This window comes from Pristis pectinata, chromosome 5, assembly GCF_009764475.1.
Source record: "Pristis pectinata isolate sPriPec2 chromosome 5, sPriPec2.1.pri, whole genome shotgun sequence".
NCBI lineage: Eukaryota > Metazoa > Chordata > Chondrichthyes > Rhinopristiformes > Pristidae > Pristis > Pristis pectinata.
Genome location: NC_067409.1, coordinates 102,745,141 through 102,768,728, shown reverse-complemented (window position 1 = coordinate 102,768,728; position 23,588 = coordinate 102,745,141).

Here is a 23,588-nt window from a genome sequence, read left to right as displayed (position 1 = left end):
AGCAGTAGATTTACAGAAGAATTTAAACTGGTTATGTAAATGGACCAACAACAAATATCAATAAAACTGAACATTAATAGATGCTAGACTGAAGTTTATGAATTTATTCCCCAAAGTGGAACATTTCCAGCTCACAGCTGACATGGGTGTCATCAGCCACTGTATAATTATATGTCTGTTAAGCATATTCTATGCTTTGCATAATTCTATTTGAGCCAAAAATGTGCACCACTTGAATGAAATTGCATTGACAATGTAACTGTGTATCCCAGAGTGACAGTGGAATCAACTTTTTCAGTAGTTGAGTAACATGCAGAAGCAGGCATGAGGCCAAATAAAACTTTGTGAAAGAAAGCCAAGAAAAATCTTTGAAGATTGTGTTGTGCCATGTAATTTACCAAAAACTCTCCACCTTGAGCACTGTTCAATTCTGGACATGCTCCTACAAAACCTAAACGAGTATTGGAAAGTTGCAAAGAAGAGGAACAGACTAATCTCACATAGAAGAATATCAGCTATAAAACAAGACTGGAAAAAATTTAACTCTGCTGTCTGGAAAATAAACAATAAACGAGATAAATAAATAGTTGTTTCTTACTTTTCCAAATGTGGCTTCTGTTGAAGAAACTTGCTGGGAAGAAAGAAGGAAATAAAAATGGAAGGAAAGGAAAAAAAAAGGAGAGAATGTAAGCAAACAAAATTTGGTTTAATATCTTTTTCTGAAAATCTGCATTTCCTGAAGGATTCTTTTTTCTCTTAGGCAGTCCTGCTGGATTAAGGATAACTTGCTTCCACTTCTGTGAATGAATTCTTTTAATGCAGGGTGACCATTACACAACAGCTACCAAACGGACTTCACAGACTGAGGTCTCAGTCCAATGGCATGAAAGTTCAAGATGATTGTGGACTATTATCTGGTGCACAAACTCAGCACACACATAGGTACATGGACACACTCACACAATCTAAGTGCACACACATACACACACACTCATTGGATTACAATGTGTAAAGCAATTTTATCTAATGGATATAGATTGTGTGTGAAATGATTCTGCTCAAGTTGGCATAAGGGCAAAGCTCTTGAAGGGTATGCACCGTGCTGCTGCAACTTGTTCTGGAGATCTGTGAATATATAACTGCAAGTGATCTAGAAGTGGCAAGGGAGTGGGCTCCCTCATGTAATCATATTGTCAACATCCACACTGATGATATATGATGATATAATGTGCTGGAATAAAGTGGCACTGGGGGGAGATAGCCCAAGAAATAACTGTCAGGAAACGTCAGTGAAACCATGGGCCTTGTGCTGAAGATGTTGTGTAACCTCCCTTTCAAAGGTTAATGCTGTATCACTGTAGCACTCAAATATCAACTGACAATATCATCAATACAATACATACACTCAGCACAAAAGCAGGCCCTTTGGACCACCATGTCCATGCAACCATCAAGTATCCATCTATACTCATCCCACTGTCAGCACTTAGTCTACAGCCTTCTATGGTTTGGAAACTCAAATATATAACTGACACATTCAGCAGCTTGTTTACATATGCATACCCATATATAACAGCTATCTTCTGGTTGCACATTGATAGCGACTACTCCCTCCTTGCAGGGTAAAGTGCCAAGGAATCATTGCCTGGCTCAACAATCAGGACTGATCCCTTCCTGCACAAAACATCTCATTGGCAAGTGGAGATATTTTTGGCATTTATGACCTTCCACTCACATGGAGCAAGGATCCTGTAGATTGTCCATATTCACAGTGGGTGACAATTTGCACTTAATCAATTTCCCCTTTCAGATCCCTTATGCCCTTATTATACCGAATGCCCTGCTTTTGTCTGTTTATATATTTACAGAAGTGCTGACTCTCCCCATATCATGACAATATCCTAAATCATTACAGAATTGCAGGAGACACAAGAGACTGCAGATGCTTGAATCTGGAGCAACAAACAATCTGCTGGAGGAACTCTAGTGAGATGTGCAGCATCTGTAGGGGGGAAAGGATTGTCGATGTTTTGGGTCACAACCCTGCGTCAGAATTGCATCAAACCAGATATACAATCCCCACATTGCCCAACATACTTATGCACCACACCCCCTATTCAATTCCTATCCTGAGCAAGAAGTCACTGATGAAGAAGAGGAGGACACAGCATCATTATGCTTGAAACTGGGTCAGATCCTGGCCCCTTGAAGAATTAAGGTGGAGGCAGCTGATCAAGGTAAGCATTTCGTGTGGTGAAACTTCAGGTGGAAATGGACTTCAGACAGGCCAAGTGTCTTGGGCAGCTCATGCATCAATGTAACAGAAGGTGGAATAAAACCTGCTCCAGATGACTCAAGTGAGGACAACAATGGGGCAACCTAAATGAAAAACCCGTTGCCAATGCTTACAAAATGCTTAGTGTGTTGTCCAGGCTGCTAGAAGGCCCAAGAGGGATATCAGGGAGCACAGTGGAGTACTTTCCAATCTCTTATGGGGCATGAGTGGAGACTGGAGTTCCTACTTGCATGTGGTGGGAATCTCAAGGCTAGCAGGTACAGATCCAACATCTAGGCACAAGAACCTACTTGTGGCTACAGGCTTTGAGGCAGTGATAGCAGTGGTGAGCTCTTTTCTCTTCAGATTAGAAGAGAGATCTGAGCGTCCTTGTATAAAAACACAAATAATTGGCATACAGATGCAGCAAGTAATTAAACCGGCAAATAAAAGGTTGACTTTCATAGGAAAGAGGATGAAATGCAAGAGGAAATCTAGCCACAAATGTAAAATTTAGGAAGATCTCACCTAGAAAACTGCGTACAATTTTGGTTTCAAAATTTAAGGAAGGTTTCTTTTAACTTTTCAGGCATTGCAGTAAGTATTCGCTAGATCGATTCTTTGATTGAGAGTGTTGTTTGAGTGGAAAGGCTGAGCAAATTGGGCTTTTTTCCTCCAGAGGTTTGAACAAAGAGAGGTGATCTTATTAAAATACATAGAATTTTGAGGGGGCTTGACAAGAGGAAGAATGCTGTGTGAAGGTATTTCTTCGAGTGGAGGGAGCTCAGAGACAGGATCATGTTTTCAAGATAAGTGGTCAGCATAGGCAAGAGATGAGAGGGGATTATTTCTCTCAGAGGGTTGTATATTTTTAGAATTCTCTACCTTAATGAGCAATGGATTCTGAGTAATTAAGTAATTTTGAAGCTGAAATAGGTAACTTTTTGGACTATAGGGATTCATGGGTTATACAAAACTGTGCAGGAAAGTGGAGTTGAGGCCAAAGGTCAGGTCAGCCACCATCTTATTAAATAGTACAGCAGCCTCGGGGGGCTTTAAGGCATACTCCTGCTGCCATTTCTTATGATAAGATGCTTAGCTCATAATGGGGAGTCAATACATGGGAAACAAAACATTGTCAGGATCATTTCCTCTTTTATTCAGTTGTGTTTGACCTTGGTGGACAGGGAGCACAATGTGATTATGGATAATTCAACATAAAATTGTTAATCTGTTCCCTTCCCCTGTACTGAAGCTTATCGAGAACAATGGGTCACATCATCTAATACCAGCTGGCCTTCAAACACCAGTCACATGCAGATATCACACAGGACAGAAATTATTTTGCCCTGTCAGCTATGTGACATAAAATCACAAACACCCGTATGGTGGATTACACCCATGTTAAAGCTGCAATTGGTGGCTTTTCCTTGCTATGGTACTGGATCTGCCACAAAGGGCACTCAGCAGAGACGTGAAGCAAATCATTGACCACAGTGACAGTGCGGGTTCCCTCACAATGTTGTTGCCCTGTTGTTATCATCACCTTCAACAAGAGAGCCTGATCTTTTATGTGCACTGATTTTATGGTAAAGTCAACACTAAGACAGGTAAACATTAGTGGGAGTCGTAAAAAGGCCCCAAGTAATGCAGGACAAAGTATAGATCACATACTGCATTTAAAAAAAAGTGATTTAATAATCAAGGGACAATAATCAATGGATGGTTTTCTCATCAGCATATTGAGGCACCAATGAATTAACAAGCAATTTAAGATCTAGTATTGTGTAATGAGGAAGAGTTAATTGATGAACTGGTAGCAAAGGCACCATCAGAGAGCAATGATCACAAATGATAGATTCAAACATCAAAATTGAAGGTAGTTTAGTTCAGTCTGAAAATTGAGTCTTAAATCTAAATAAAGCAAACTACAAAGGAATGAGATATGCATTGACTATGGTATATGAGGAAACTACACTATAAGGTATGAAAATAAACAAGCAATGGATAACATTTAAAGAACGCATATACAGCTGAGAAGGAACATATATCTCTTTAAGGCAAAAAAGCCTTCAAGCAAAAATGGTTCAGTCATGGCTATTGAACAGTTAAAAGTAGTATTAGACCAAAAAACAAAATTGTAAACCTGATAATTGGAAATTTTCAGGATTTAGCAAAGGAAGACCAAGGCATTGATAAGGAAAGAGAAAGAAAGCAGAATATGAGATTGGGCTAGCAAGACATGAAAAAAATGGTCTTAAGAGCTTAAGTGAATGTGTGAAAAGGAAAAACCAATATTGGTTCTGACAGACTGAAAGAAGGGAAATTATAATGGGGATAAGGAAATGGCTGAGCAATATAACAAATAATTGGTGTGTCCCTCTCTTTGTTGGAAAGAGACATGGAAAACCTCCTGGAAATAGTGGAAAGCTACAGGTCTAAAGTGAATGAGGAGCTCAGAGAAATTACCATGGCTGAGAAATGAGTGCTGGAGAAATTAATGGGGCTGATAGATAATAAATGTTCAGGGCCTGCTGCGTTGCATCCTAGGTTTTTAAATAAGTTGGCTCTGGATGTAGTGGATGCACCTTACAAAAATTCCATGGGCACTGGTATTAGGGAAAATGTTGAAATCTATTATTAAAGAAGAGGTAATAGGGCACTTAGAAGATGATGATAAAATTAGGTAGACATGGCATTGATGGCAATCATTTTTGACAAATCTTTTAGAGTTTTTGAGTTTGTAACTAACAGAATAGAGAAGGAATAATCAGGTAATGTGGTGTATTTGGATTTTTAGAAGACCTTTAATAAGATGCCACACAAGAATTACTAAACAAAATTAGACCATGTGGAATTGGAGAGAGTAATATACTGGAATAGACTGAGGATTGGTTAATGTACAGAAAGTAGGGAATAGGAACAATCTGCTCATTTTCTGGCTGGGAATTTGGAACTAGTAGGGTGCCACAGAGAACATGCTGGGGACAGTTGCTCATGGTTAACCTATCTTGATGGTTTGTGTGAGGGATCAAGTTGAATATATCCAGGTTTGCTATGATATAAAGCTAGGTGGCAGTATGGGTTGTGAGAAGAATGCAGAGAGGCTTCAGAAAGTCAAAGTTGAGTTTATTGTCATATGCACAAGTACATGTATGCACAGGTGCAATGAAAAACTTACTTGCAGCAGCATCACAGGCACATAGCATCATATAAGCAGCATTCACAAGAAAAGATATAAATTAAACATAAATTATACAGAATTTTTACAAGAAAACACAATTAGGACAATAAAAAACAAAGTCCATTTTAGTGCAATGTGGTCAAAGTTCTCATAGTGTTGCTAAACTGTAGTGATTAGGGTTTTGCTGATTGGTTCAAGAAATGAATGGTTGAAGGGAAGTAGCTGTCCTTGAACCTGGTGGTGTGAGACTTGAGGCTTCTGTACCTCCTGCCCAAAGGTAGCTGCGAAAAGATGGCATGGCCTAGATGGTGGGGATCTTTGATGATAGATGTTGCCTTCTTGAGGCAGCGCCTCCTGTAGATACTACCAATGGTGGGGAAGGATATGCCCATGATGTATTGGGCAGAGTCCAGTACTCTCAGCAGCTTCTTACACTCCTGTGCATTCAAATTGCCATACCAGACCATGATGCAACCAGTCAGGATACGTTCAACAGTACATCTGTAGAAGTTTGTTAGAGTGTTCGGTGACAAACCGAAATAGAAAGGTTAAGTGAATAGACAAGGACACCAAAATATAATGTGGAGAAACGTGAGGTCATTCACTTTGAAAAAAATAGAAAAACAGAAGTTTTTTTTAAATGGTGAGAGATTGAAAGACATTGGTTTGGTGCTGGGTATACTTGCACATGGATCACTGAGAGTTAGCTTTCGGGAAATTCACAAAAACATAGGAGCAAATGGTGGAACATAATAAGCATAGTAATTATTGCTGGTGGTGAGCATATGAGAAGCATAATGACCAAACCGATTAAGTGCATTCGCCTGGATGTTTCAGGGACTTGTCAACACTAGTATCAGCAGTTGCCAATATTAACACGTGTATGTGACAGAAATTTCTGTATTTCTCTGCTGATCATGGTCCGAAGCTTGATGCCTCATGGAGTTCAGTGAGGGAGTGAGAAGTTGCAGTGATGCCCCCTCATTCTTCAGGGTAGTTCCCTGAAGGAATTTTACCTGTCCAGAGAAGTTGCAGGAGCTGCATCCCCATTGATTTCAATGGAAGGTGATTGTTATATGGATCTGAAGCAAATATTTGTTCATTTAGATTTTTAAAATCATTTTAATGTGTTGTAATGTGTTTAAATATGGTGGATTAACATTCTGATCAGTCTGATGTGAACTATCAATTTTTCTCAGTATTTGTTTATTTGCAGCAAATTAACACATTTATTAAATCAAGGGATTTTTTTAAATTATGCAAATGCACAGGTTCATGCCACCCTTATGTTCTGTAATAAAGTCATAGAGTCATACAGTACAGAAAGAGGTCCTTCAGACAACCATGTCTGTCTGATGCTAATTTACACTAATCCAATTTTCCAATTCTTGGTCCATAGATATCTGTGCCATGGCATTTTAGGTGCTCATCTCAATATTTCTTCAATGTTGTGAGAGCCTCTGCCTCCATCCATCCCTCAAGCAGTCCATTTCAAATGTCAACTACCTGATGGGGAATAAATTCTTTCTCAGATCACCCCTCAATCTCCTGCCTTAAACCTGTGTCCCCTGGTTATATTCACCTCTGCTAAAGGGATAAGTTTCTCATTATCTACTCCATCTACACCCTTTATAATTTTGTGTGCGTCAATCAGATTCTCCCTCAGCCGTTTCTGCTCTAAAGGAAACACCACCCACTGATCCATTGTCTCCACAAAGCTGAAATGCTCCATCCCCAGCAACATCGTGGTAAGTCTTTCTGTAGCCCCTCCAATGTAATCACATCCTTCCTATAATGTAGTGACCAGAATTGCATACATCTGTGAACTGGCTAATGTTTTATGTATTTGTATGTCAAATGTTAACTGTGTTTGAGCAGAAACAGGCCAATTGTACCCCAAGCACAAACTTTACACCCAATACAATTTTTTTTATTAGTTATTGGATTTTGGGTGGGAAAACAACACAAAGAATTTCATTTTCTTAAGGGATAAAATCAGGCAAAACAGAGCAGGTGCGAATGTTGGACCTGAAAATCAGCTGAGGGACACACTCAGTGCTGATAAAGTTATTCCCTGGCATATATTGATGTTGCTTAAGTCTGTGTTGTAAGGAAAAGTGTCTTTAATAATCATTTTATTAGCAGGTCACCATGGGTTCTTCCAACGCACCTGCCATTGGTATTGGAGTGAAAGGTTTTGCAAGGAGTGCTGAATTCCTGTTCAACTTTAAGTGCTTTTACAATTAAATGAAAATGATTTCATATCTATAACTTTGAGGTTCAGGCCTTAGTTCTGACATCCTGGTGATTTAACCAGAAGAACATGCACTGAAAACAAAGTGCATGTAGGAAACGCTGAAAAACATGGCATAAACCAGTTCTTTGCTTCAAAACTAGGTTAACTTCAGCAGACCTGCAGAAGTTATGATGAAAGTACATCAGAACAGACAGAAATGTCGCGCACCACATTTTTACTTTGTAGGTTCAATATAGTCTCTGCAGGAGCAGGCAGTCTCACTGGTATTGCTGTGGATGTGGAAACACTTTGACTGCTGCTTTTCATTTAAACCAACTTTCACATATGGGATCTGTTTTGGTACAAGTTTGAGTTCCAGATGTGTAACCGTAGATACATTGGAGGGCAAGCAAAACCAATTTACGGTGTTTGATCTCACATCAGCCCCTACCCAGTGACGACAGAACATGCTTGCTTTACTTGCTGGTTTCCTGAATGGCAGTTAAGTTCTAATATTTGGTAAAAGCTGACATGAATACTGACTCTCTCCTGACATAAATAAAGTTCCTGAATTAAGTATAAAATTTTCCCAGGCAGTCCAGTGCACCACATGAGACCTATTTAATCAAGGTTTCAGATATCGCACTGTTATATCGCACCTGGTCTGATGTTTAACTGGCAAGGGGATGCTTTCTGGTGCTGGTCTCGCATAACTTGCTCTTAGTCTAGATTGAATCCAAATTTGCTCAGCTTTCTATATTTTATTCCTCGTTTACAATCATAGCTGCCAAAGATTTCCTCAGTACCTGCAGAGGTTTGCTAATCTGTCACTGCCAGTTATGCCAATGACCATTTTGCTTATGGACACTTTGCTGGGAATTTCAGTTGTGTTCAAGGCTCAAAGCCTGATGTGCCATTGAATCTGTCTTACACTGGGGCAGGTCTTTCTTTCCTGCATATTGCCAACACAGAGCATGGGAAGGAACTCAGCTTCGTCAATGACCAGAGCCAGAGCTGGATGTCCTGGAGAAGAGACACTAGGAAAGTAGAGGGGTTGAAAGTGGATTAAGAAAGGGGAGGATGATGGTCATCTCCCAGTGATCAGTGGTAGTGGTGCCTGCAAGTGCTGGTTGGTGGTGGACAATGGGTGTGGAACAGTTGACCGGTTGTTGGGAGAGCTCACATCAAGTGATTGGTGCTGGGAATGGGTTGAGTCAGGTGATTGCTAGTGGGGAGGGGGACATATTTAGGTAAATGTTGCGAGATAAGTGGGGGCCCATGGTGGGGACCAAGAACCCCATAGGAGGAGAACAGGTAGTAACATAACTTAAGGTGGACTTCCTGAGCTGGGTTGCAAGGGGTGTGTTAGGATGTGTACAGGAGGTCCCTTTATATCACAGAGCTGGAACAAAATAGAACAAGTGTAGCATCAGTGTAAATGTGTGCTTGATGGTTGATATGGACTCATAGAGACAGAAAGAGGTACAGCATGGAATCAGGCCCTTCAGCCCACAGTCCATGCTGACCATCAAGCACCCATTTTCACGCTAATTCCTTTCTAATCTATTTTATTCTCTCCCACATTTCCGTTAACTCTTCCCAGATTCTACTTCTCACCTACACAGCAGGGGCAATTACATCGTGCAATTAATCAACCAACTCACATATTTTTGTGATACGTGAGAAACACAAAACATCCAGAGGAAGCCCACACAGTCATCGGGAGAACTTACACAGACTCCACACAGACAACACTGGAGGTCAGGATTAAACCCGGGTCGCCGATTCCATGATTCAGTTCAAGCCATGTTCTGAAATCCAGGTTGTTTTGTTCATGATCAGTGACAGATGTACTTTAAGTCAACATAACTTCTTGCAACAATCCTGATGAGCATTGGGATAAGAACAAAGCCACTGCATGTGAGTCCAACATGGAAAAAGGTTCCACTCCGGTAGCACAATTCCCCTCGGGAATTGCTCAATCGAACATTCAGAGTGACACAATTCAACCCAGAAAGTTGTGTAATCATGTTGGTTTGGGAAAATGGAGACACAAGAGACTGCAGATGTTGGAATCTGGAACAACACGGGTTGATGAAGGGCCTCAACCTGAAACGTCAACTGTCCATTTCCTCCAGAGGTGATGCCTGACCCGTTGAATCCCATTGCATCTCGTGTGTTGCTGGTTTGGGAAAAGATTGATTTTCATGTGCCTGCCACTGAAAGTGGAAACACTGTATGGATTTCATGACATGGGTATCAAAATCTGCTTGTAATGTACAGTAATCGTTTAACTGAGTAAAATATTACATCTTTTCAAGCATTCTTTTTCAGCTTTATTGAAAAAATTAAACAATGTTTTCTTGACCCTATCCCCAAAAGTGCAATGTTTATTTCATTCAGGAAAAGGCTTACTATTTACTCTTGCAGTACACCAGATTTCTGGAATTGAGAAACCAAGGCTGCTTCAATCAAAGCAATCGAAGCTCATGATTGTCCATTTGCACAAAATAATTGTGTATTCATTAGGAAGTCATGCTATGTGAATCAAGCGGCAGAAATCTGATAATCCTGTAACATTTTTCAAAGCACAATCAAGGCAGACTAACAAAAGAAAGGCATCTGTCTCTTTAAGATAAAAAAGTCTGAATTCACTCAGAGCAAAGCAACAGGCCCACATATCAGCAGCAGTCCAATTCTGACTGTACTGACAGAGACAAGAGTAATCCATCATGTCATCAGTACTCTGATGGCTGTAGCAGTGCCTTGTCTCTGTATGTGTACGAAGAAGATTGTGGCAAGCCAGGAGGTAAGCAACACTTAACCCCCGCAAGCCTCATGTTCCTGCTGAGCCCACAACAACTTCTGTCATGTCAGAGAGGCCTACCTAGTGACAGCAAATCCATACCAACCAAGAAAATCTACAGTTGTGGCATCTCTTTGCTCTGTAGCCTTGTAACAACATGAAAACATATCATCGCTATCACTGAAAGAAATGCCTTAATCATTTTGCTTTAACACACAGTAATAACGGGGGCAAGGACATTCTCCAGTACAGTGCAATCAGGTTTCACCTGGAAAGAATTAAATATGCAGATAATTGTTTCTGACTGAGTTTGAAAACTAAATATTATGTTAAATAAGAATATATTCATGAAATCTAACAGCTATAAAATTGTGTGCTCATTTGCATGTTGTGGGTTTGTTTTGGAGTTATGAAAGATTCACTTTTCATGACAAATATTATAGGCAAATCATGTGGCAGAACTTAAATTCTTCTTCTTAGGCCAAATATTAATATTTCTATAATAATAACATTAAAGGTCTTATGAAGGGCCTTCCATCTGAAATGTTAACTCTGTTTCTTTTCTCACGGCCTGAACTGATGAGTATTTCTAACATTTTCTGTTTTTATTTTAGATTTCCAGCATCTGCAGTTTTTTTTGATTTTCATTGATATTTGCCCTCTGGAGGACATGATTTATTCTGCCTGCTTAATCTGTCGTACTTAATCCAAGCTTCTTCTTTAATTGTGGGAATCACTCAAGAACAGACTGACTGTATGGGAAATTGGGATAGTTCCAGTGTTCCTGTAAATGGTTCCAGGCTACAGCCCTATCAGCACCTTCTTTATCCCTTGAGAATTGCATAATATTCTGTACCCTTTTGGTGGAGACAGTCTGCCCCAGAACCCAACTGTTGTCAATGGTGATTAAATAAATTACTGTGAGTTCCGTTAAGTTAGCAACGTGCCTTCGATGGCAGTTTTATGTCTTCCAGGGAAAACTATTGTGTCCCAAAAGGAAAACCACTTTTAGAATAAAATTCAGTGAGAAAGCTGATACCTATTTCAAGACATGATTTATAGCAGACCCATTTCTAAGGACTTAAATGAACATACATTAGTTGTTTGTACGCCACTCATGACTTCCCTGCAATATGTAAAACTGCAATACTGCATCATATCAGTTGAAAGCAAAATTTGACATTGAACAAAAGAATTTAATTCATTCTAGGACTACTTCTTTCACTAAGTTGCTTATACATTCATCAACACCTCCCTCTGCAACTGGATTCTTGACTTCCTGACCAACAGACCGCAATCAGTGAGGATAGGCAGCAACACCTCCGCCACGATTATTCTCAACATTGGTGCCCCACAAGGCTGCGTCCTCAGCCCTCTACTCTACTCCCTATACACTCATGCCTGCATGGCCAGATTCTGCTCTAACGCCATCTACAAGTTTGCAGATGATAACACCGTAGGTGGCCATATCTCAAATAATGATGAGTACAGGAAGGAGATAGAGAGCTTAGTGACATGGTGTCATGACAACAACCTTTCCCTCAATGTCAGCAAAACAAAAGAGCTGGTCATTGACTTCAGGAAGGGGGGCGGTGCACATATACCTGTCTACATCAACAGTGCTGAGGTCCAGAGAGTTGAGAGCTTCAAGTTCCTAGGAGTGAACATCACTAATAGTCTGTCCTGGTCCAACCACATAGATGCCATGGCTAAGAAAGCTTGCCAGCACCTCTACTTTCTCAGGAGGCTAAAGAAGTTTGGTATGTACCCCTTGACACTCACCAACTTTTATTGATGCACCACAGAAAGCATCCTATCTGAATGCATCATGGCTTGGTATGGCAACTGCTCTGCTCTGGACCACCAGAAACTACAGAAAGTTGTGGACACAGCCCAGCACATCACAGAAACCAGCCTCCCCCCCCATGGACTCTGTCTATACTTCTTGCTGCCTCGGTAAAGCAGTGTCTACCTGCACTGCACTTTCTCTGTAGCTGAGACACTTTACCCTGCATTTTGTATTGTTTTACCTTGTACTACCTCAATGCACTGCATAATGAATTGACCTGTGTGAATGGTATGCAAGACAAGTTTTTCACTGTACCTTGGTACAAGTGACAATAATAAACCGATACCAATACCAATACCAATACCAATAAATTATTGCATTTCTTCTTGAAGTTTGAGGAAAGATTGCCAAAGAAATGAATGGTACCTGTTTGAGCATGTTAAACAGCTGTACAGTGAATATTTATCAAAAGTTGGAGTGCTGGAAAATTCAGCAACAAAACATGCACCATGCATTGTGGACAGTAAATCAGATTAACTTGAAGCTGTGTCCAGTGAGGTAGGTTGTAGGGAAAAAGCCTTGGAATTAAGCCATTTGGGGAACCCATTCTGGTGAAGGTGATGAGGAAGGTAGGACTGGCAAATTGGTTGAGAAGTTGGGTAATAGACTGGTAAAAGGGTAAGGCAGCAGGTTGGTGGTAAATTTGGTGGGGAAACTAGTAGAGGGGGCAGGGATGAGGTTGGATGCCCTGGATTATGGACTGCGGCACATATCAGTTGGCAGGGTGGGGATGGGATGCCACAAGTGTGCTGCTTTGTCCCCATTGACATTGAGCTTTCCTTTGTGTTCTTGGAACTGCACTCATCCTAGCAACAGTGGCTGTCAATTCAGGTGTAAATGTCAAGAGGTACACAAACTGGGTTTTGTGTGGTGAGGAGGTAGGTGGGATGGAGATCATTTGTGGGGAGGTGAACACTGCTGGGCGAGAGGCAGGTATGTACATTACTAAAATGGAATCTACCAATCTACCTGAGGAAGAGAACTGTGTAAAAAACAAGCTGCTGGAGGAACTCAGTGGGTCAAGCAGCATCCATTGAGGGAAAGGATTTGTTGATATTTTGGGTCAAGACCCTGCAGCAGGACTGACCTGAAACATTGATCATTCCTTTCCCTCTACAGATGCTGCTTGACCTGCTGAATTCCTTCAGCTGTTTGTTCTTTTGCTCCAGATTTTAGCATCTGTAGTCTATTGTGTCTCCAAGTGACTTTTCTAGGCAGGACACATATAAGTAACATCAAAGCAGATCTCACTGGTGTCTTGCTGTGGGTGTGGGGATGAAATCTGACAAGTGGCATTAAAGTGACCATTATATACAGTTGAAGACCACCGTGCACATTTGCACTTCTCTGTTCCTCAGTGTGTCATTGCACTGAATGTCCAGAAAGAAAAACGTGAACCTTAAACACAATCATTCTCTGATTTCCCTTTGTTTTTTTGTTCTACAAAGGTGACAACATTTGTTGTGACATAGGTTGTGGGCAAATGACTCCATGGGTAGTATACTTAAATCTTCATGTGAATTTCCTGCAAGTTATTCAACACTGATTATACTCTCAATGAGCTCCATTATTATTTGCTGCCAATGATCCAGTAATTTTAAACAAGTAATTTTAAATGCTTTATGTTTTGATCAGGCAAGTTCTTGAAGTGAAAAAAGGACTGTTTTTTGCTTCTTTCTTATAAAACTGACCTGTTGTGAGTTAATGCAATATATTCAACAATGTCTAATCTCTGTTTAGTCTAATTAACATATATTTAAATACTAATGAATTGTCCATGGTTAGTGGGGTGTTCCACTGATTGACAGCAGCCAATGTACACCCAGGAACCTGCAACGACTATTTAGTAAGATCTCAATAGTGTGTGTTAGGTGATGCACATTTACTTCATTATAATTAAGCACACAGACTGAATGATGGAACATTGCAAAGACCACCAAAAAAAAATCAATATCTTCTCCCTTTAGTGTGTTCTGTAACATTGTATAGATCTATAAAGTCTATAGATAAAGATATCCACTTATTCTATGCTGGTAATGATTTATTTGATTGCTGATTAAGTCTCTGTCTGATAGAAAAGAATGAACAAACCTGATGAATAATGTGAAATATGGAATGAAACAGCAAGTAAAGAGCAAGACTGGTTCCGCCTCAAAATAAGAAAAGGAAATCTGATGGAGAAGTCACTGCAAATTCCTTCGTCAAAATGAAAGGGCAGGATTGGCAAAGGCCTATAAAGAAGTTTCCTGACTGCAGTCTTGTTCAGATAATTGTATAAGGCGTTACCATTGTCAAGTCTTCCAGCATCACAATTCTGGCACCTTTCCACTATCTACTTGGCATGTCAAGACTATGATGGAATACTCATTGTTGCCAGGATGAGTGCAGCTCCAAGAACACAAAGGAAAGCTCAATGTCAATGAGGACAAAGCAGCACACTTGTGGCACCCCATCTACCACCTGAAACATTCACTCCCTCCATCATTGGTACACTGTGACTGCAGGGTGTAAAATCTACTCTGCAGTTTTTCACCAAGCTTTTTGTAAGGTAAAATTGTTATAAGGTGCAATAAATGCACATATTTTGGTGTCAGATAGAACCAAACAAAATTACATTAAAACGACCAAATACATGAACAAAGCTTGGGTCTATGAAAAGCCATAGATTACAGCCAATCGTTCATTTTAAGTAAAAGCAAAGAAGTGATGTTTATCATGTTTAGCATGTTTCTCAACATTAACCTGGAACCCATCTGCACTACATGGGGTAGTTCCCCAGTTTGGAGACTGAAAAAGGAGGACAATATTTAGGGGCAAAAACAACATCAAGAATATGTTCAAATATAAAAGCAGCTCCAGGTTCCCTTTAAGATGAAGAATAACTGGATGTTCTACTCCCAAAGTTTGGAACAAAAACTGAATTAAACTTTCTGGGACTGCAACACTCGCCATCTACCAGCCTTTTGCACTTCTCTCACAAACTGTGCTTTTAGGATGGCTGAGAATGAAATCTCTGCACTGTGACAGCTTGGGGCTGCTTTGGACATCAAGGTCCAATATCTAACTACAGTATTTCTTCCTTCCTAAAGCTTAATAAAGTTTTTAACAGGTATAGTAATTGACTTTTTTCACCCAAATGGATAAAATGTTGTTGTTCTATTGCATAAATGATTTTTTTGCACTTATTTTCAGCTTTTGTATGTACGTACAAATGTATCTGCCAGACAACTTAGACCATGAAGACCATCATACAAGAATGTACTTGCTGTGGTCAGATGGAATTATTAGTAAAACTTATTTCAAACACACATCACTCTATAAAGTTCATTTGTTACCTTGGCATCTGCACTGCCATCATGTGGATTTAGTTTGGTTTTATGTGAAACTAAAAGATGCATATTTATTGCATCTTATGATAATTTACTGATTCTGCCTTACTAATGGTAGGTTAAAGAGAAATATTTTTGAAAACAGTTTAACCTTGTAAAACTCATATGAAAAGCACTCTCCTTTTGTTTTAACTCCACTGTATAAATCACCAATTGTTTTCTTTCTAAAACTTAAAGCTAACTAAAAATAATTTGCTTCTAAAACCAAACAATGATTACAACTTTACAATATTACAATTTGCACTTCATCTTCCTGATTCAAGAAAGGCCTGCACTGCTTCAAAGAGAGACTGCTTTATCCTTTATAAAAAAGTAATCCTTCAAAGAGGCACATTAAGTGATAAAAATCAATGCCTTGAATAGGAATTGCCTGGGAGGGTTCAAACCAGTTTCAAGATAAGGGGAGAGATTAAGGCATGTTTGCTTCAAACAGTGCTGCCAAGCACTTCAGACTCACCTTATTCGTTGATGATCTAATAAGAGGCCATTTAATTTCCCAGCCCAAATGCCTGTCCGTTGTCACCTCTGCTGTCCCATATCAAACTTTCAGGAAACACAAAGCACCCAGAGTACCTAATCAATAATGAGATCAGAAGATGTTATCATTAGAGAAACAGCTCTTGGATATTTTGTTTGGAAAAGATTGTCTTGGGGAATGCATGGGCCAGGTCCTCTTGTCAGTGACAATAATGTGCACAATGTGATTGAATGAGTCAAGATAAAGATGTAACAAATGGAAGAACAGTAACCAGAAGAGCAAAATAGTGAAATAAGTGCATTGCACTGTTTGGGGAAAACCTAAATTACTGCCAGGTACAAACATTTGTTTAGTTTTAATAACACATCACTTTTAATGATTCGAAGTTGCAGAGAAAACAATATTAGGGCTCTGCTAAACTGGACCAAGATTTCACGTCACAGCAAAGTTCAAATTAGTTCATTGATGCCAATTTATAAATAATAGGCTTTTAAATATCTGTATAAAGCTCGAATATATGAATGTTATATTGCATGGAAAATTGTCATTTAGATATTTGTAATTAAGGTAGAATTATTAAGACAAAAGCACCACATTAACCAAATTGAGTATGCAGAATTCAGAGGTTCACATAGTACATGAAATACCTCAAATCAGATACCCATAAACTGACCTATTTTAATGTAAGGGAATGCTGCTGGCTGGCACAGTCCAGGGTACAGGAGTCCGTGCTGAGGGACGCACTGAAGCTCGGTGCAGCAAATGCTAAGGCTCTGTGGGCAAGGACCACAGTCTAGGCTCCTTCTGCTACTACACATGAAGGGGCAGAGGTGGGTGGGGAAGCCCCTTGAACAATGAAAGAGGTATCACCTCAGGGAGCCACATAAGTGGCAATGGTGCTATGTTTGGTTGTGTGCTTTTCTTTTCTCTTTACTTTTTACACTACTGAATGTATGAATGAATTTTCGGCACAGATTTGTGGGCCGAAGGGCCTGAATTGTGCTGTAATTGTTCTATGTTCTATGTTCTATGTAACAACCATGAATGTTAAGCCTTTGTATTTTGCACTGTTTTCTTCCTTTGTATATATTTTTATTATGAATAAAGTTTATTTTTGAAATAAAAAAGGAAAATACTGTCATCACAGGTAAGATTTTGCAGCTTCGATGGAGGCAAAAAGATGAAGAGTTCAGATTTATATAATAGTTTTTATGCTGTTTGGAAATACTAATGCATTACCAGGTGGACACAGAGGAAAAGATTCAAGGATGTATTCAAAGACTCAGTGAAAAATGTAACTTCCCCACTGACACCTGGAAATCTCTGGCCCATAACTGCTCAAAGCAGAGAAGGAGCTTTTAGATATTGTGGAGCAGCTCAAGTCCACCCATCCAGAGCACACAGAGGCCCTACATAAATGTCAGAAGGAGCTCACAATACTCAAACTACCTGCATACCTGCCCATTTATGAACGGGATGACCATTCCCACATTGGCCTCACCAGCCATCTCAGACCCACAAAACTGGAGAAAAAGCAAGTCGTCCTTCTCGCAAGGGACTGTGTAAGGAGGAAGGCTTTTAAAGTGTAGTCAGTGTGGTAATGTACGTAAATGCAACAGATACTTCTCTCAGAAAAGTCCTGTATACTGCAGTAAGATGAATGACCAAATAAACTGTTTTTGATGATAAATGTTACTAAGCCAATGAGAGAACTCTCCTGCCATTATTCAAGTGGTGCCATGGAGCTTTTACTTCCATCTGAAATCCCAGACAGGATCACTTTAATTCATGGGTTAAGGGTATCACTGGCAGGACCGACATTTATTATTTTTCCCCTGTCACCCTGCTATGTCAATTTAGAGGGCAATTAAGTGTCAACCACATTCAATGAATTTGCAGTTAGATGTAGATAGGTTTCCTTTAATGGACCATTAACAAAACAAACGAATTCTTATGACATTTGTTGTCACCACTATTCACATGACTTTTTTACTCCAGATTTGTTTAATTTACTGAAGTTATATTCCTGGTGGGATTTGAACTCTAGACTTTGGATTTATTGCTCCAGGTCTTCTGATTACTAGTCTTGTATTTTCTCATTCAAAGGATGGCACCTCTAACAGTACCAGACCTAGTGTCAACTTGGATTATATGCTTATGCCTTTAAGGTGCTTTGGGTGCTCTCTGACACTGCCAGCCTGGTAGTACGTGTGCCAGGTTATTCAACTTATGCAGCTCTTCCCATTCTGCTCCTGTTAACCCTGACTTTATCCGGATGCTGTAAGCCAGAATTCCCTAAAAATTCTGAGTAATTGCATATCTGAATTATCATCTTCATGGTGCAGTCATTTGATCCATCAAAGAATTCTTACAAACATTTCTCCCTTTGCCGTATCACACTCAGATCAATCACACACTAAACCTTAAAGACTTTCTAGGTAGACTAGTGAAGTCAGCATTACCCAAGAAGTGAACCTTCCAACCAATGCTTCAAAATTGTCGAGATCTGGAAAATCAATGCTTTGTCAATAATGGAATTAATTATGTATCCATGTCAATGTTACAATTACAAGAGGCTTCATCACCAGGTTACTTTGTGAATGTGTTCCAAAATTCTGGCCAATGTAAATATTACTGATCCGAAACCTGGCCACGTTATTAGAGCATTGGGAGTCAGCTATACTGAACAATGCCCACGTGCACAGGTAGGTAAGCAAAGCTGAAGAAATGTAACATAGATTATTATTGCAGATCGTGATTTAATCTATAGGGTGGTAAGTAAGTGAAAAGTTGGTTCAGACTTTTTTTTCATCCACGTTTCCATCTAAATCATACAGTAATCTTAAAAAACACTTTTTTTTCTTATTTTGTTTTCTGTTTTTTTTTCCACTTGAAAAGTTTATTTTTTTCTGCCCTTTCATATGTATGTTGGGTATCCACTGGGGACCTTGAACAAGTGGCAGTTCCTAGTAGATGAACTAAGGCAGTGATAGTCAGCAAGTATTGTAACCTCAAAACTGCTCATCCAATGTCCAGATAAGGGACTTAGTAGCCATGCTCCTTTGATTACAGCCAAAAGTAAATTTTGAATCAATGATTCTATCCACCTTCTTCTTCTGATCCAGTCCCTTAGGATCAAGGATAACTTATTTTCATTTCAATTCTGTGGGTTTTCAGGTGGCTGTTGACGCTAATGTGGAATCCACAGATTATGCCACAGTTGGGCAGGTAGGAAGTGCTTGATGGATTGTTTTGAGAGGTGGTGCATTCCTTCCATCATATTCCCTGGGCTTTCACTGGCTTGAGACAAAAAGACTTGAAGGCTCTCAGTGCTTTCCTGGATGCGTCTTCTCCATTTTGAGTGGTCATGGGCTAGGAATTCCCACAGATTGGGAAGGATGTTATATTTTATGCTTGGGACTGTGGCAGACTTGATTAGAATTATGCCTTGATTCTATCATGTAGTAACCATAGAATGGAGACCAAATTCTGAGAGTAGACAAGTTTGAGAAGAATTCTTCACATTTTCCTTCCAGAGCTCCCACTACAAGTTACACCCCAAGCACAACCAGGCCTAAGGTAACTAACTTGGCATAAACTAGAGATCAAAGTTGTTCCTCCTCCAGATAATTGAGTTGCTTAAAATATTCATATTTCATGGTGACGACATAATTAGGAACAGACAACAAGGTACAGTCTACCATTGTATATCAGTTCACCTCCTATTCAACATGAATATTTATATCTGATTTACTGTAATATTTTTAAGTACACTAATGTATTAATGTTTCCAAAATGGATCAACTGGTCTGCAGTGATTCGCCTCAGGCCACCTCAACGAGCCAGAAATACAATATGTTTCATCAGCCTAGATGAATAAAACACTCAAGAAGCTGAACCCCAAACAGAATAACAGAATCGTTTGCTTGATACCTCATCCACTGGCCTAAACATTCAGCATCTCTGCTCCACATATACAATGACCACAATATGAACCTTCTGCAGGAAATATCATTAAAATATTATTGAGGCCTCTAAGGCAGCTCAAACTTACGATAAGATCTTTAAGACATCTTTATTAGTCACATGTACATCGAAACACACAATGAAATGCATCTTTTTGCATAGAGTGTTCTGGGGGCAGCCTGCAAGTGTCGCCACGCTTCCAGCACCAACATAGCATGTCCACAACTTCCTAACCTGTACGCCTTTGGAATGTGGGAGGAAACCAGAGCACTCAGAGAAAACCCACACAGACACGGGGAGAACGTACAAACTCCTTACAGACAGTGGCCGGAATTGAATCTGGGTCGCTGGCACTGTAATAGTGTTACACTAACCGCTACACTACCACGTAAAACCTCCATCATTTAGAAGAATAAATGCAATAGATGCATGGGAATGAAAATTTTCTGAAAATTAAACTCTCCTGACTGACATTTGTCAGTATGTCCCTTTATCACCACTGAGGCTCAAGATCGAGCAACACCTTCATTGCAACCTATAGGCTGCAGCAGTTCAAGATGACCCATCACCTCCCCAGACCAAATTGCAATGGCAAACTTGCCAGTCACTCCTAAACCCAAGGACTAAATAAAAAAAGGAGCAACTAATTCCAACAATATGCAAAATATCCTGTGATATCTCAAACAATTCAATTATTCTATGAAGTTAGTTTCATAAAAACCTACCACTCAAAATGCCATTGCACTTACTATTCATTTCACAAAATGTTTCCTACCATTCGGAATCAATCAGTTTCACAATTTGCCAAATATTCAATAATGAGCTTCAGAACTGCTTCTTGAGCACAAAAGTTGGGAGAGAGCTGGGTTGGTGTTTACTGTACCTTGTTGCATTCTTCCTGTCTCCTCAAGCAACACATTGAGAATGCTTACTCAGCCAGGAGAGTGAAAACCCAGAGATCATATGTCAATCAAGATTTCATTAAAAAGGATTCTTCTGCACTAGATTTGTAAGTGTACAAGCATTGCTGAAGATGACAGTTTGAAACTGAGAAATGTCTTTGTGACTTTGGAATGACATTTACTGCGTGAGTTAAAACACCCACACAGGCATCTCATGTTATCAACACTGGACTGTATTAAGAAATTGATTGAATTATGCAAAATGATACTTCTATAATCTAGATACATAGAAATTGATAATTTAAGGATATAACATTTCAAAAGAGGAAGTGTCCACAAGAAAAAAATCACTTCAACATATTTTGATGACAATTTATAGCAATTTTACTTATATTACTGCTATAAAGGTCATCTGTATCCCTGACTGTGACACCTACTGCGCTTAGCTCAGTATCAGAACTGTGCAATCTCTAGCCAGTAGGTTGGAGGCACGGTAGTGTAGTGGTTAGCATAATGCTATTACAGTGCCAGTGACCCAGGTTCAATTCTGGCTGCTGTCTGTAAGGAGTTTGTATGTTCTCCCCATGTCTGCCTGGGTTTCCTCTGGGTGCTCCGGTTTCCTCCCACATTCCAAAGATGTACGAGTTAGGAAGTTGTGGGCATGCTACATTGGCACCGGAAGCGTGGCGACACTTGCGGGCTGCCCCCAGAATACGCAAAAGATGCATTTCACTGTGTGTTTCGATGTACATGTGACTAAAAAAGATATCTGATATCTTAAAAGTGAGGACTGTTTGGGTCCCAGCAAAGTCAACGAGAAAGGAAAACCATAGATATAGGCAAATAGAAGGCTTCATTCAACTTCAGCATTAAAAACATTTAAATAAAGTGTGATTGTGCATTTAACACATAGGTTACATAGAACCATAAATTTCTTCCAGGTCCTCTGTGCATATGACAGAATTGTGCAGAGAGGTTGCTGGATAGATAAATGGTTTGGTGTCACTTTCTCAAAATTAATTAGCGCTTGCTTGAATCTTAGAAGTCAAGGACCAGTCTTACAAAATCAGGCCTTCATAATGTGGTCAGCACAGTGAGGGAGCTGGTAGAGCCACTACCTTAAACCATTGGTTCAATCCAGACCTTGGGCCATGTGAAGTTTGCATGCTCTCCCTGTGACTGCATTGGTTTTCCGGTTTCCTTGCACATCTCAAAGACATGCGGGTTGGTAAATTAATTGCCTACTTTAACTTGCCCTGAGTGTATGTTGGCAAGTGGTAGAACCTTGGGGAGTTAATAAGAAAGTGGACAGAATAAATAAAAGGGGGAAAAAACAGGATTAATGTAAGATTAGTGCAAATGGATAGTTGATGGTGGGGGTGGACTTGGTGAGCTGATAGGGCTGCTACTGTGCTGTATAGCTGTCTATGACTCTGTGACTGTAAATCCGGCAAGTCCTGTTTCTGTATCACTTAAAGGGAACCAACCTGACAATCTGGGCCATAGACCCAGACGCATAGATTTTTCTACAGTTACCTCCCCTTTAAGGATTTTATTTACTCCATAGTTCCAACCACCACCCTCTCACTGCAGAGTTCACTCCAGCCCTTAATTTTTAGATACTCGTCCAGCTGCACCCAGGGTCCCACCGCTAACCAGTTTGCATTAGCTGATGCATTAGCCCATTGCGTTTTTCTGGTTCTGTATTTTGTTTTCTTTTCACTACTTCGATGTACTTATGCATGGCATGATCTACCTGGATGGCATGCAAACAAAAGCTTTTCACTGTATCTTGGTACATGTGACAATAGTAAACCAGTAATCAACCAATGTGTAAACAGATAAGCATGCAGTATGATATGAGAAGAACAGACAAAAGCACGCACCAAGGAAAGATATTAAGGATTATTAGCTAACATTTGTATTCATGTTTATAAATTGGTCTGAAATGTTTATTTTGTGTGTGGTTTCATTTTTGCATAATGGGCAGTAATGATCAGTAAAGTGTGGGGCAACTGGTGAGCAGAGATTTAGGTTGCCATTTATTGCTGATACATTTAGATGCACTGTGCATTGAAAGCCTGGCCAGAAAAGGAACGTTTCCATTCTGCTTGCTCCTCCACTTCCTGTCCCTGCTTCTCCTGGTCTATAGCTGCTTGTCTGAGCACTCATGATGCTGAGATTGTGCAGCACACAGCAGAGCACCACAAATCCTGACACCTCCTGTGCCAACTGCTTCGGAATCTCTCTAAGCTTGTCCAGGCAGCAGAACTGTTTTTTCATTACACAATATCACGAGGCAGCATGATATGCATTGTATGCATGCTATTCATTTGTCTTTGTATTGCTTTGCATTTTTGTTCTGACATCATAGTGGTAGTATCCATATCACAGCCCTATGAAACATTGTCTGCCAATCCTGCTCTCAGTTCACTAAATAGACCTATAACATTGAGCCTCCTGTAGAAGATTGGTGGATGGACACAAAGATGAAAAGAATACT